We start from the raw sequence: 14,318 nt of genomic DNA on the forward strand, positions 1-14,318 counted from the left end.
AGATCCCGGAAACTAATCATTCACATTTTCCACTTTCTTCAATGTTCTCTTGTCCCCACAACATCATTGGGAAAAGCCAACAGATTGGCTATCATGACACCTATACTTCGTACCTAATGTGAAGCTCTTTTGGTAGAAGTTGAGAATAGAAAATCATGTTATTTTTTTTAAACAAAATGTAACTTCTGCCTGGATCAGAGCAAAATATATGTTGAACAGTTGCTCTGAAACCTGAAAAGAGAAGTCTCTCTATGGATACCAAATTCATACTTTGGATGTCTCTGTCTGCTTCCTCTCTGTAGCTCTTTACTGTATTAAGATTCTGGATGTCACAGCACAGAGTAATTGTATACTTAAGTCATTTCTGGGACAGTTTGAGAAGTTCATGTGATCTGCACATGGCATTGCCTCTGACGATACCAGAGAAGCAAACTTTTCACATAACTTGGATAGACACTGTACACAATACAGAAAGGCTCGGATTTTCTCACTTACCTCATTTAGAATGAAGATATTTTTGGGAGGAGATGACTTTTTCCATCTGAGATGAGGCACTGAGTGGCATTTTTGTCTCCCACATTCTGGAGAATGGACCAATAAAGTTTTAACAGCAGAGCTGGCATTAGAAAGATGCAGACAGGTAACTGCCCCAAGCAAGTCTGAAGCTGAAGGAGATGCAGGCTGGTGAATTTTGGGACCCCCTTCCAAATTTTGTGCCCTGGGCCCCAGCATGTTTCTCACTGGCTCTGCTTATAACACTTGAACGTGCCATGTTTGGATAAATGTTAAGTGGTCTACTTCAAAACATCAGCTTTCTCCAGGACCAGATCAATTGCTGGAGCTCTGCCCACTGTGGTCAGTGATGCATAATGGACTAAAGCAGTCCAAGACCAGTGTGGTCTTTAATCCATCTGGCTGAACAGCTTGCTAAAAGTCACTTGTGCTGCATTATGATATCATCAATGAAAGGTCCGGTGATGAAGAGTCCACCAGTGACATCATTTGAGCTGCTATGTGATAATGCCTTTGAATATCCCGGTCAGCAACATTTATCTAGATAGCAGGTGCAATTATTTGGATAAATGCTTTTGAATATTGGCTTATACAATTTAATACAAAGGAAGCACTATCAATATTGTTTTTCATCATGTAAATTCTCTGCTGATGGCTCACCTGGAAACTGCCTTTTTCATTAACTTAAAACCAGCAAGGGTGCTAGTGGAGTAATTTCCTCTTTTCTCGTGAATTGTTATTTTAGTTTCTTTGCTTCCTGTTGCAAGGAATGTAGGTGAAATGACACTGCAGTGCAGTGGGGCATTCATGCATATGTGTGAGTTTTTAGTTCACAGGGGACACTTCCAGTAGAAGAAAGACCCCAGTACGCATAAGACATAGGTAGCATGGACTGGTTTTGGTGAATGGATTCAGCAGCAGAGATGGACTCAGTGGAAAAGTTCAGCAGTAATAGGTTGGAATGGTATACTGCTATTTTGGTATTCTAGTGGCAGAAGGCTTGAGGAGAAGCTGGGACCCAAGGGTCCATAGGAACAATAACTGGAGATAAGAATAAGGCAGTCTTGAGAGGAGGAAGCAGTTGTGAAAAGAGGGGTCCACTGAATAGTGATTGGAGGTTGGGGCAGTAGCAGCAGAGAAACAGAGGATAGGCAGCTTCAGCAACTGGGAATTTGGAAGGGGGTGATAAGCATAACTGGCAGCATGGGATTAGGAGTGTCCTAAAAACTGCATCAGGAGAGCATTGAGAGTAGGCATTGGGAGTAGCAGTCTCTGGGCTTTGGAATGGGACACAGAGAAAAAGAATCAACGTTGGCTGGATGTTAGAGGAGCCTGAAAAAGTGTCAGCAGATGGAGATGGTGGGTGAAGAGGAGTGGCAGCAGGAGGTGAGTACATTGTGGGGTGGAGAAATATTAATCCACACTTGTAGAGGAAACATTACTTCAATGTCATAGAGGTGTATCTTGGGATATTTCCTAGCACTGGAAAAATTAAGCAAGATGGCCGTTATGATTCTGAAAGTCAAATCAAGCAAAGGAGGAAATAAACCCTACGATATGATGGAGTGGGTAGAAGTTCTGGTGGACCTGTCTGTGGCTCTTGAGGTCTGGGTCCAGAATGTTCAGACAGATTTTCTTAGCAGGAATATGTTAGGCACAGGAGAATGGAGTCTCTTGTGGGAAGCCTTTGCAGATATTGTCCAATATTGGAGTATTCCAATAATGGATTTCGTGGCATTACAAGCCAACTCAAAAGCACTCAGATTGTTAGGTATCAGGAAAAAGAGTCAGGTGGAAGGAATTGATACCTTGGTGCAACCTTGGCCTCAGGCTGGCCTGTTGTATGCATTCTCACCATGGTCGTTATTAGAAAGGGCCATTCAGAAGACAGGGAACCATGATGGCTTGGTAGTGTTAGTGCTGGATTGGCCGAGGAGGCCTTGGTATGGAGATCTGATTCAATTGAGTGGAGGTTCCTATTTGATTTCCCATGATGGAAAATCTGGTGAACCAAGATCCTGTTCAGATGCAGAATCCAGTTCCATGTTGTCTAGGAATGCTAAAAGAATGCTAAAAGATCAGCACGCACATTCCTAAATCTTAATTTCCCCTGCTGTAAAGGTCTAAAATATAGAGTAATACATGCGTCCAGCTTTTCATACTTGAGTTCGCAAATGTGGAATGCTCTACCACTTGACCTGAAAATAATTCACAACCTAACAAACTTCCATAAAGCACTGAAGACATCTCTCTTTGACATGACATACCATAATGCCTCTTAATTAGAACCATAATTCTCCATCATCTGTTTAACAATCGGACTATTTTTTCCCTATATTGTACTGCCTAATTTACTATGTAATCCATGTTCAATATATGATTCCAATTGTATGTTCTACCTTTTTTTATCTGATTGTTCATTATATCATCCATGTTTCTATATATATTACCAATTGTATCTGTACTCTGAAATGGCATAAGTCATGACGGAAAATTGTAAGCCACATTGAGCCTGCAAATAGGTGGGAAAATGTGGGATACAAATGCAGCAAATAAATAATGGCTTAGCTCTTGAGAGGGCTAGGCTGCTGAAGAGAGGTTATTCTGAGAAAGGTGGTAGCCAGTCTGCTGCCTTCCAGGCAGAGGTACATGTCCTTGGCTTACATGAGAGTGTGGTGAATAATCAAGGGATGATCTCAGGAGTGTTGTCTGGTCCCTCTTAGGTCATCCATGGCAGAGATTCTATAAATCTTACAGAACAGTCTGGAAAAGGGATTAGAGTTAGCCTTGCTTAAGATGCAAATTTCCGCCTTGGTCTGTTAAAGAGATTTCTTCTGAGGTAAAGTGATAGTCTCATACCTGGATGTGGTTTATTTTGTTGAAAGGGATGAAGTTGATGAGGCCTCTGAAACATGTGGTGGTTCCCCCATTTTAATTTGAATCTGGTGTTGTCAACCTTGGTGAAAGTTCCCTTTGAACCTTGTGATTTTTATTTTTAGGTAAAAAGGTGCCAGTACTCATGCAGAGCCAACCTTACGTTGCTCTAGTTTAAATACTATATTTAGGAAAGGAGAATAAGGAAGACGATTATACAGGATGGTAAGTCTTACCTCTTACTTTAATTATCTTTATTGGAATATACAAGTAGTATTAAATAATAGTTGGAGACATTACCTCTGTAATTTGGCTATCCAAGTTCAGTAAACCCTCCACAGGTTTTAACAAACTAAACTATATGGATTAATTTATTGACTGTAAGAAGTGTGTGAATAGTGTAGATTCTGTGCTAGCCGCCCTTCAAGCTTTGCTAGCCCCAAGCTCACCTTCAGCCAGTCCTTAAAATATATTTTTGTGTAGCCATCTGACGTGCATACCCTATCACGTTAATTTTGCTACTGTTAAGGCCCTGAGCTCAGTCTTCCCTATCCACCAGCAATGTTGTAGGTGATCTATTCTGCAGTTTTAATGTATTTTTCCCCTTTTCAGAGAGGCACTCATTCAATTCCTTATGTTCAGTGCTTCTGAGGTGACCCTCACCCTTTTAGTACAGGTCTGGCTGCACACACACATTAAAATGCACAACTTCACACCTGTTCTGAAACTGGAGAGTCAGAGTGATTTAACTGTCCAGAGATGGCTCCTGGCTGTTTACATTGCTTGTTTGGGGCTAACTGATCATTTTCAGTGGCACTTGGAGGGATATTTTCGATATGTTGTCTAAATCTGACTTTGGACGTTTTGCAGAAAACATCCAAAACTCAAGTAGTGAAAATTACCATTTTCAAATTAGAAAAACATCTATCTTTTTTCTTTGAAAATGACCATTTCCTAGATGTTGTTGTGCTTATTACGTCTATCTTTTTGGACCATTAAAAAAAAATGCCCTAGTGAAAAATGCACGAAATCAAGCCAATAGGACATAGGAGGAGCCAGATTTCCTAGTAGACTGTCCACACAAGCATCTTAGCAGAGCAGTGGGGCACCCTAGGAAGTACTGCAGTGGACTTCACATGAAAGATCCTAGGTACACATCTCACCATTACTCCCTTATATTGTATGGTGAGCCCTTCAAAACCCATGAAAAACCTACTGTACTCCACTATACACCACTACAATAGCCCTTATGGTTGGTTGCAGGTGTCATTTATATGTGGGTACAGTAGGTTTAAAAACAAATTGGGGGGGGGGGGGGGGCTGGCACTTTCCACTACAAGTGAACCCTGGATATTCAATGCTGGGGCATTTTCCGGAGATGCGAAGGCGGTAGAATGAGAGGACATGAAATGAGATTGAAGGGGGGCAGACTTGGGAAAAATGTCAGGAAGTACTTTTTCACGGAGAGAGTGGTGGATACTTGGAATGTCCTCCCGCGGGAGGTGGTGGAGATGAAAACGGTAACAGAATTCAAACATGCATGGGATAAACATAAAGGAATCCTGTTCAGAAGGAATGTATCCTTGGGAGCTTAGCCGAGTTTACGTGCCAGAGCCGGTGGTGGGAGGCAGGGCTGGTGATTGGGAGGCGGAGATAGTGCTGGGCAGACTTATAGGGTCTGTACCAGAGCTGGTGGTGGGAGGTGGGACTGGTAGTTGGGAGGCGGAGATAGTGCTGGGCAGACTTATACGGTCTGTGCCAGAGCTGGTGGTGGGAGGCGGGGCTGGTGGTTGGGAGGCGGGGATAGTGCTGGCCAGACTTATACGGTCTGTGCCCTAAAGAGGACAGGTACAAATAAAAAGTAGCACATATGAATTTATCTTGTTGGGCAGACTGGATGGACCGTGCAGGTCTTTTTCTGCCGTCATCTACTATGTTACTATGTCCAGCTTCTGGCATTAGAGTGGATTATGGGCCTGGATCACCTTCTCTACAGTACACTGCACCCACCACTAGGCTACTCCAGGGACCTGCTTGCTTGTCTAATAGGACTGGCTGGTATGTATTGTTTCATTTACATCTTTGTGGGGTGGGCGGGTGGCAGTGACCACTGAAGGAGTAAGGGGGTGTAATTCCTTTATTCCTGCAGTGGTCATCTGGTCATTTACAGCACTTCTTTTGTGGCTTAGTTGTTAATAGTGTCGTTATGCTCATATTAGCCCTCTCCTCAAGTCACTTCACTGGCTTCCTATCCGTTTCTGCATACAGTTCAAACACCTCATATTGATCTATAAGTGCATTCACTCTGCAGCTCCTCAGTACCTCTCCACTCTCATCTCCCTACATTCTTCCCCGGGAACTCCGTTCACTGGGTAAATCTCTCTTATCTGCACCCTTCTCCTCCACTGCTAACTCCAAACTCCGTTCCTTTTATCTTGCTGCACCATATGCCTGGAATAGACTTCCTGAGTGGTACGTCAAGCTCCATCTCTGGCCGTCTTCAAATCCAAGTTAAAAGCCAACCTTTTTTATGCTGCATTTAACTCCTAACCCTTATTCACTTGTTCAGAACCCTTATTTTATCATCCTCACTTTAATATTCCCTTATCTCTTGTTTGTCCTGTTTGTCTGTCCTAATTAGATTGTAAGCTCTTTCGAGCAGGGACTGTCTCTTCATGTTAAAGTGTACAGCACTGCGTACGTCTAGTAGCGCTTTAGAAATGATAAATAGTAGTAATAGTCGCAGTAAAATAGGTCTAGACCAAAATGTCGAACTTATAGCCATGGATGTTTTTGTTTTGTTCCTTTACAGTAGAAAAACATCCAAGTGTTAGGAATGCCCAGATCCTGCCCTTAGTACGCCCCTGACAGGCCGCCTTGTGATTTGAATGCACATCTGACGGACTTAATAGAAAAACTTCTAAAAATTGGTTTTGAAAATAACAATTTGGATGTTTTTATGAGAAAAACGTCCAAATGCAGATTTATGCCTCTTTTTGGTCATTTTTCTCTTTTGAAAATTAGCTCCTTAATCAGTTAGTGCTGCTGAAAATGTCAGGTTAGCAGCAAACTCAAAACTGGCTGTTTTGGGGGTGTTCTGGGGGGGGGGGGGGGGCAAAGTCAGCATTTAACTGGCCAAGGTAACCACATAAATAGTACCACATAAAAGTTAGTCCTATCTTTATGAGTTAACCCATGGGCGGTTAAGTGCTGAATATCACATTTATCTGGCTATACTTGAGCCGGCTCCGCAAACCCAGAAATTCAGTGCTGAAGCCTAGACATGGCATAATGCCAGCAGCAGTCAACTAAATATTGATCTCAATGCACAAAGCACATATCTCATAAGTGTGTGTATTTATATATGTGTAACCAGCAACACAATTTTATTAAAGGCATTTTTCTTGCATACACCCAGTTTACACATAGAAAACCTTTACAAAACTTCCCCCCTTATATACCATTTAGTCACACTATTTGGAACAGAAGAGACATACCAAAATGAATGCACAGAGAACTAGAGCAGCCTGGATTATATTTCTTTCAAAGGAAGAATCAGAGGGTGCTCGCTTTTTTAATTTGTGCAGAGAACTTCAGTTGCTTTGCAGGTCCAAGTGATATATGTTCCTCCCTTTTCTACAAATACAGTTGATCCTGCTCTTGAGAACTACAAGGCCCGGGGACAATGACAGTTCCCAAAGACCTCTGGGGCGGGCAGCCCCCCATTGTCTTTCTGGTTTGTTTTTTCTACTGCTGCTTCTCTACCCTGGCTCAGGACAGAAAAGGGAAATTGGAAGGGGGGAAGAGCTGTATACTTCAAGGATGAAACATTTCTCAATTGACAAAATATAATGCTCACAAGCTTGAGGATACCCCCCAATGAAATTTGAAGGTGGGCTGGGGATGGATGTCATTGACACATGCTGGTTAGCAGTGTCCTGGCCCCCATGGGAAGATATTTGGTGGTTCTCCTTCAGCTCTTTAGAATCCAAGGTGGCCTTAGCTTAAAAACTAATGAAGACCACTGAACTACACCATGATCACCTTAGGAGGATCATACATAGCACTGTATCCATTTCAAAGTGGAAGGTTTGGAAGCTGGTAAACCTCTTGTACTAACATGAAACAAAATGGTCTGTAAAATGTTTGTTCAGTCCAATGAGTTATACTGCTTTTCTTTCTGGCTTTTTGGGTCAGGACATAAGGAACACAGTTTATTTTCTTGGTTAGCATGAGACTTGAAGTTAATAATTTGAAAGAGTCTAGAAATAGTTCCGAGTACCACTTTATTTTATTTTTTGTTACATTTGTACCCTGTGCTTTCCCACTCATGGCAGGCTCAATGTGGTAGGCAATGGAGGGTTAAGTGACTTGCCCAGAGGCACAAGGAGCTGCCTATGCCCGGAATCGAACTCAGTTCCTCAGTTCCCCAGGACCAAAGTCCACCACCCTAACCACTAGGCCACTCCTCCACTACCTTGAAAACAAACAAACGAATATGAGGAAGTGAAACAGACAAAATCTTTAGTTCACTCATGCCCTGTTGAGCAGATAGTCACCAAAAATATAGCCTTATATAAAGAAAAGAAAAGGAAGATGAAACTAGAGGTCTGAAAATACCCCTCTGTATAGCTTTCAAGACTAGGGGCCAGCTCATTACAGGTTAGGGTACACACAAAAGCTGTGTAGCACATGGCAAAAGTGTACTAAGGGCCAGATTGTAGACATGGTGCCTAAAATATCAGTGTGGAAAACAATTCTGGCTAAGCGTATTCTATAAGCAGTCCCTACATTTAGGCACAATATATAGAATACGCTTAGTTGATATCATAGCATCTAAATCTACGTATCTCCATTTACATCAACGAAAACATGGTGTAAATCCTGGCACGTAGATTTAGGTGCAGAGGGGCCATATTCTGTAACAACGTGTGTAAATTTTGGAACGTCCATGAAATGCCCATTTTTCCACCCATGGCCACGCCTCTTTCGAACTGCATGCATTAGAATTTAGGCGCAGGACAATACTGAATATGATTAGCAAGTTATGTGCATAAATTCTAATTATTGCCAATCAGTGCTCATTATTGCTTGTTAAGTGCTGTTATCAATGCTGATTAGCTCATTAAGCCAATTAAGTTATGTGTATTGTTACGGAATTCACTTAGATTTTGGCGTGGAATGTTAGGCGCGCTATACAGAATCCAGCAGTGGAGGAGTAGCCTAGTGGTTAGTGCAGCAGACTTTGATACTGGGGGACAGGGTTCAGTTCCCACTGCAGCTCCCTGTGACCTTGGCTAAGTCACTTAACTCTCCATTGCCCCAGGTACCAAAAACTTAGATTGTGAGCCCTCTAGGGACAGAGAAAGTACCTGCATATAATGTGTACAGCACTGCGTACATAGCACAATAGAAATGATTAATGGCAGTAACTGGGTAATTTTATTACACTGTGTGTGCAAACATTTCCTTGTGTGCATCTTTTATCTAATTGTACAGTCAATTAATAAACCTTAAATCTTAAAACTAAAGTATAAAAAGATAGTTTTAGTTGTTCTCCCTCTGTTTTAGAATTCTTTATTTAAGGATCCTGTTACAATGCCACGGTAGTGATTACCATGTGTTGAATGTGACAAAGCCCATAAGAATTGGATGGGCTTTGTCACATTTGGTGCGCAGCTAATCACTAGTGTGGCTTTGTAAAAGGAGTCCTTAGTGTATTTAGCTTAATCTTTGACCTTCAGGAAGCAGTTAGGCCTGGTTATTTGACCAGACCTTTAATTGTTACTAATCATTAGTTTTTTGGGAGAGATTTCTTTTCTGATGCTGGTGCTATGGGCACAAATTGATATTTGTTGTTATTTTGATTATTTAGTTTGATTTTAGATGATTGTATTTTTTATATGTATAGTTATTTGTTTTTATTATATACAAATTCCAGAGCTTCTAGATGGTTTTATAAAATCAAAGGAATACAGAATTATATTATAGAATATCATCACATGCACACAATATTTGTATGTTGCTAATTTTATAAATTTTCATACATTTTTACAGACTATTTTTATCACTTTGGGATTTTAATGTATTTATATGTGATTTTATTATTTGTATTTTAGATTTTCTTTTGACCCCTGATGCAGGCATATTCTTATGCCGAAACACAGCTGTGTTAGGCTCTTTGAATAATTTAGATACTGGCAATAAAAAAATAATCTGGTTCCTACTTTTGACTGATTAACTCCACTTTTTTGTTTCCTTTGTGGTACTTTACATGCATATACATCTAAAATTTGCATTTAAATGTTAACCCCACTCCTGGGACTGCCTCTGCTCAGTCCAGTTAAAATGACGAGTATACAGGCTGCATGCAGATAAGATTACATGCATATAGGGCAAGCAAATTTATAAAGTCTATTTATACACATAAAACACATACTGAAATGCTTTTGAAAATTACCCTTTACAAGCGCAAGTAGTTGTAAAGCCCACAGATAAAAGCACTTACAGGCTCTGAACAAAAGGCAAGTATGCACATAGGGGTCCTTTTACTATGCCACAGTAAAAAGTGGCCTGCGGTAGTGCAAGCACGTCTTTTGGGCATGCGCTAGGCCATTTTTTTACCACATCTAGGAAAACAGGCCTTTTTTAAGGGGCCGAAAAATGGATGTGCGCTAAAATTGAAACCAGTGTGTATCCATTTTTGGCCTTAGACTTTACCGCCACCCACTGACCTAGTGGTAAGGTCTCATGTGCTACGCACACTGTAAGCATGCAGTGCACGCTAACTGCTGTTTACAACCAGGTAAGCGGCCCATGGTAGAAAATAGAAAATTATTTTCTACTGGGATTTGCTGCGTGCCAAATTCAGAATTATGGCCCGGCTCACATGCTAGCCGGGTGGTAGTGCTGATTTGGCATGCACTGTAGCACTGTGTAGGACCTCCCGCGCCTTTGTAAAAGTACCTGGAAAAAAAAAGTATCTACTGAGATTTGCACCTGTTTTCTGCAGATAGATTTTAAAATGCAGAACTACATGCATAGAAAGAAGGTGCCACAGTGGGGTCTTGGAATATGCACTAACAGGGAGTGATTCTCAATAGATTGTATAAAGTCAGCCACCGGGATGAGGCGTGCTAAGTGCAAACTCTGTAACGGCAGTTAACATGTGCGATGGCCATTATAGAATACTAGCGTAAGTCAGCAATTTCGTAGCTAACTTTAGGCGCAAGCACTTAACGCCAGCCAAATGGTTTGTGTAAATGCTCACACCTAACTGTACACAAATTTAGTCCCACCATCAACAAATCTGTTATATGTTTTTTTGAAAACCTCGGGAGAAATCCTTGGTAGAGATGAGCTAAGCTGGTGCCACGGGCAATTTAGGGGATGTCATTTTGGGATAGCCTGGATGGCGAAACACGACCATGTCGGGCGTTATGTCCCCCATCTGACATCATCTATATAGATTTTTAAGATAAGTATTGAATTATAGTGATATATAAAAGTGTAAAAGTATGAAAAATATAGAAATAGTATTGAAAAAGAATCGATAAAATTCAGAAATGATGATGAGATGGGTGTTGTAGTCTTGCAGCAGTGAAAGTCAGTTGGCAAGTTACACTTCTGAGGTTTAAAAAAAACAAACTATATAACAGATTTGTTGATGGTAGGACTGAATTTGTGATTAGTTTTGTTGTGTCCCACTGCAAATATATTGCCTTGGTGACCACACCTAACTAAGCGGCTAAGTGTGTAAATGCAGTTTCAGATAGTACTTATGTTTAGCTGAGCTGTTCTCCAATGAGAAAAGATATATTCCGAATTGTACTCACTTGTGGTAAGTAAATAAAAAAAGATTTGAATCTTCTCATACGTAGCTTGTCTTTTATCACTCTAAATTAAGGGTGGATGGTACATATGAATTTGGGGTGGTGGTAAAAAGACAAAAACATTGGTGACGCCGACGTGATGGGGCAGGACTATTGAAAACCCCGAAAGGTACCAAGACGTAGTCGCCGGTTCAGCTGAAGGATTCCGATGACACTTGAAGATTGGTAAGTTTTGATTTTTCTGTTGTTTTATTGAAATTGTTTGTTTACTGCCTGAGCGAGTACAGTCAGAAAAATGTCTAGTCCAGTACAGATAAGTGTGCAAATACTTCCCTTTACAAAGAAAAGATTTAAAACGAATCGGAGAAAATTTTTCTTCACCCAACGTGTAATTAGACTCTGGAATTCGTTGCCGGAGAACGTGGTACGGGCGGTTAGCTTGACGGAGTTTAAAAAGGGGTTAGATAGATTCCTAAAGGACAAGTCCATAGACCGCTATTAAATGGACTTGGAAAAATTCCGCATTTTTAGGTATAACTTGTCTGGAATGTTTTTACGTTTGGGGAGCGTGCCAGGTGCCCTTGACCTGGATTGGCCACTGTCGGTGACAGGATGCTGGGCTAGATGGACCTTTGGTCTTTCCCAGTATGGCACTACTTATGTACTTATGTATGCTTACAATGGCATAAATTGAATCAGAAACAATCTGATTTCTGTTGTCTCAAACATGGCACATTTGATGGAGAAATATTTCGTAAAATACTGTCATATATAGAGAACATTAAAAAGGGGAAGTCCCGTACTAAACATTTACAAGCACTTAATCAGTGGATACGAGTAGCGGACAAGGAAAATGAGGCAAATAGCTTACCTCAAGCTGACAAATTCCCTTCACCCCCTCCATGTCCTACTGAGGATAATAGTCCGCATGCTGCTGCACTTATTGCTGCTGCTGTTGGCACTGCTCAAAATGCGCCTGCATATACTGTTGCCTTTATAGGATCTCTTGTAATTGCTGCTGGCCCTCCACCAAGGCCTAGAGTAGCCTTTCCATGTTTTTACTGTATCATTAGTAGCCAGAACTACGAAGTACACCAGTAGTAACAAAAATAAAAACCTACCTATCCGGCACTAACTATACGTCCCCCACCCTGCCGCTAACTAGGGCAGGGCTAACCCCTTTGACTGATATCCCGGTATGGTATATTCAGTAGGCTCAGAGCCACAGAGGTCAGTGATCTGGCTTCCTCAGGCAGGATAAGCTCATAAATCCCACTCCTGACACGTGATCCCCAGCAAGGGTTGGGGGTAGGCCTGCACCATAACACAGCTGGACAAAGGTGTAAAACTGAAAATAAGTACTTTATTAACTGAAAATCTGAGGCCTTATAGATGGAGACCTGCAAAAGCAGGCCTGCATGATGGGTCTTAACAAAATCTGGTACAACTGTCAAATTGAACATAACCACCTCCCTGCCCTCCTCTCTGATGCTCTCCTCTTACATAATTTTATTTATTTTCCTCCCTCCGATTGCCCCTCATATCAAAAGTAGTAACATTTAAATGTGTGGCCCTCCGTAGATTATTGTTATTATATTTAGAATTGATACTTTGCTATGTAATGTTGGGAACAGTAATTGTGTGTGTCCGTTTTTGGATTAGGACAAACATATGCTGCATTTGTTTAGCTGTGAGGGGATAATTGACGTGACAACCCGTTATGTAGTTTCATGATAACATGACTTAGAAGCAATTTCAGTATCCTTAGCCTTGTTAGTATGTTATTTTTGACTCCGGGATTTAGCTTACGGCATTGTTTCTGAACGGCATGATTAATATCCACTTATTTCCTGTAGAACTGCTTGCCCGTAACTTTTCAGGATGCAAGTTAGATTGTAAACTACTGATTTGCTCTACTGTGAAAAGCTTGGGTTTTCATTTTAGTTAAGGCTGCGAGACTGTGTTCGCGTTCTATAAATAAATGGTGTACGGCATTGTTTTCAATCCAATCATATATTCAGTTTTCTGCAAGTTTACCCTTGTTTTATGGTACGTTTCTTGGCATGCATAATGGCATTCATATGTAATAGTACATATTTCTTTTAAATCACTTATCTTTTGATAATCCACTTGCCGGTTCTCTAGGTTCTTTGTATGTGCATTCTCCCACGAACAGCAGTGTTTGAATGTTTTCGGTTTCATTTTTGCGGTTGCAGCGCTGGATCGTTGCTTGTCTAGAATGGGCTTTGTTTCTGCAGTGTAATATTGCAAGTTCCATAATAATGATTTACAGTCTGTTTTTCCAGGTTTTTTTGTTCATTTACTTTATATTCCAATTTTGTTGTACAGCTTTTTCTTCCTCTGATATGGGGAACATACTAAGTCGTTTGTTCATTGGTTTGCTCTGCTTGTCCATCAAAATTTGCGTGTGTCACTTTTCTTTCAGACTTTAATGCATGTTTATGCAGCACAACAGTGTGAATGATTTTATTTTGTATTGTATTGTCCTGGTTTTGCAGGCTTCCTTACTGTCGGCTGTTTTATTTTAATGCTTTTGAGTTCCCTTCTTATGAATTATTTAATAGAAAATCTATTGTCTAGTGACTCTTTTATGGTACCATCCCCCAAGAGCTTACATGTGTTCAGTGTTACAAATCTTTCTTTCAATTTCTTTTTTTTAATTATATCTATTTTATTTTTACCATCTTTGCAGTTTGTTTCAGGGGCTCTTCCCTGGGATATGCTATATTTTTATTTTACTTTTTATTTTTATTTTCTTATATACCAGTGTCACGCTATAACCATTGGGTTTGATATCGATGCCTGGGGCTTACACCCATTGGAGGTGACCCTTCAATGGATGACGGTATCTCAATTAGTAGGAGCAGACTTCCATTCCATTTTCGGAGTGGCCTGCGGATTCGGCATTATCGCCCACATATGAGTTACCTAGTACAGATGAGCGTGGGGGCAATAAAGAGACGTCTGACGCTTTTCGTTGCGAGTTTGGACTAGGTGACGAGGGCTTTTAAATATTTTTGGATGGTTAGTGGTAGACGAGAGGACTCCTAACCTTTCAATGTTTCAGGATGGTTAGTG

This window comes from Microcaecilia unicolor, chromosome 1 (assembly GCF_901765095.1).
Source record: "Microcaecilia unicolor chromosome 1, aMicUni1.1, whole genome shotgun sequence".
Taxonomy (NCBI): Eukaryota; Metazoa; Chordata; class Amphibia; order Gymnophiona; family Siphonopidae; genus Microcaecilia; species Microcaecilia unicolor.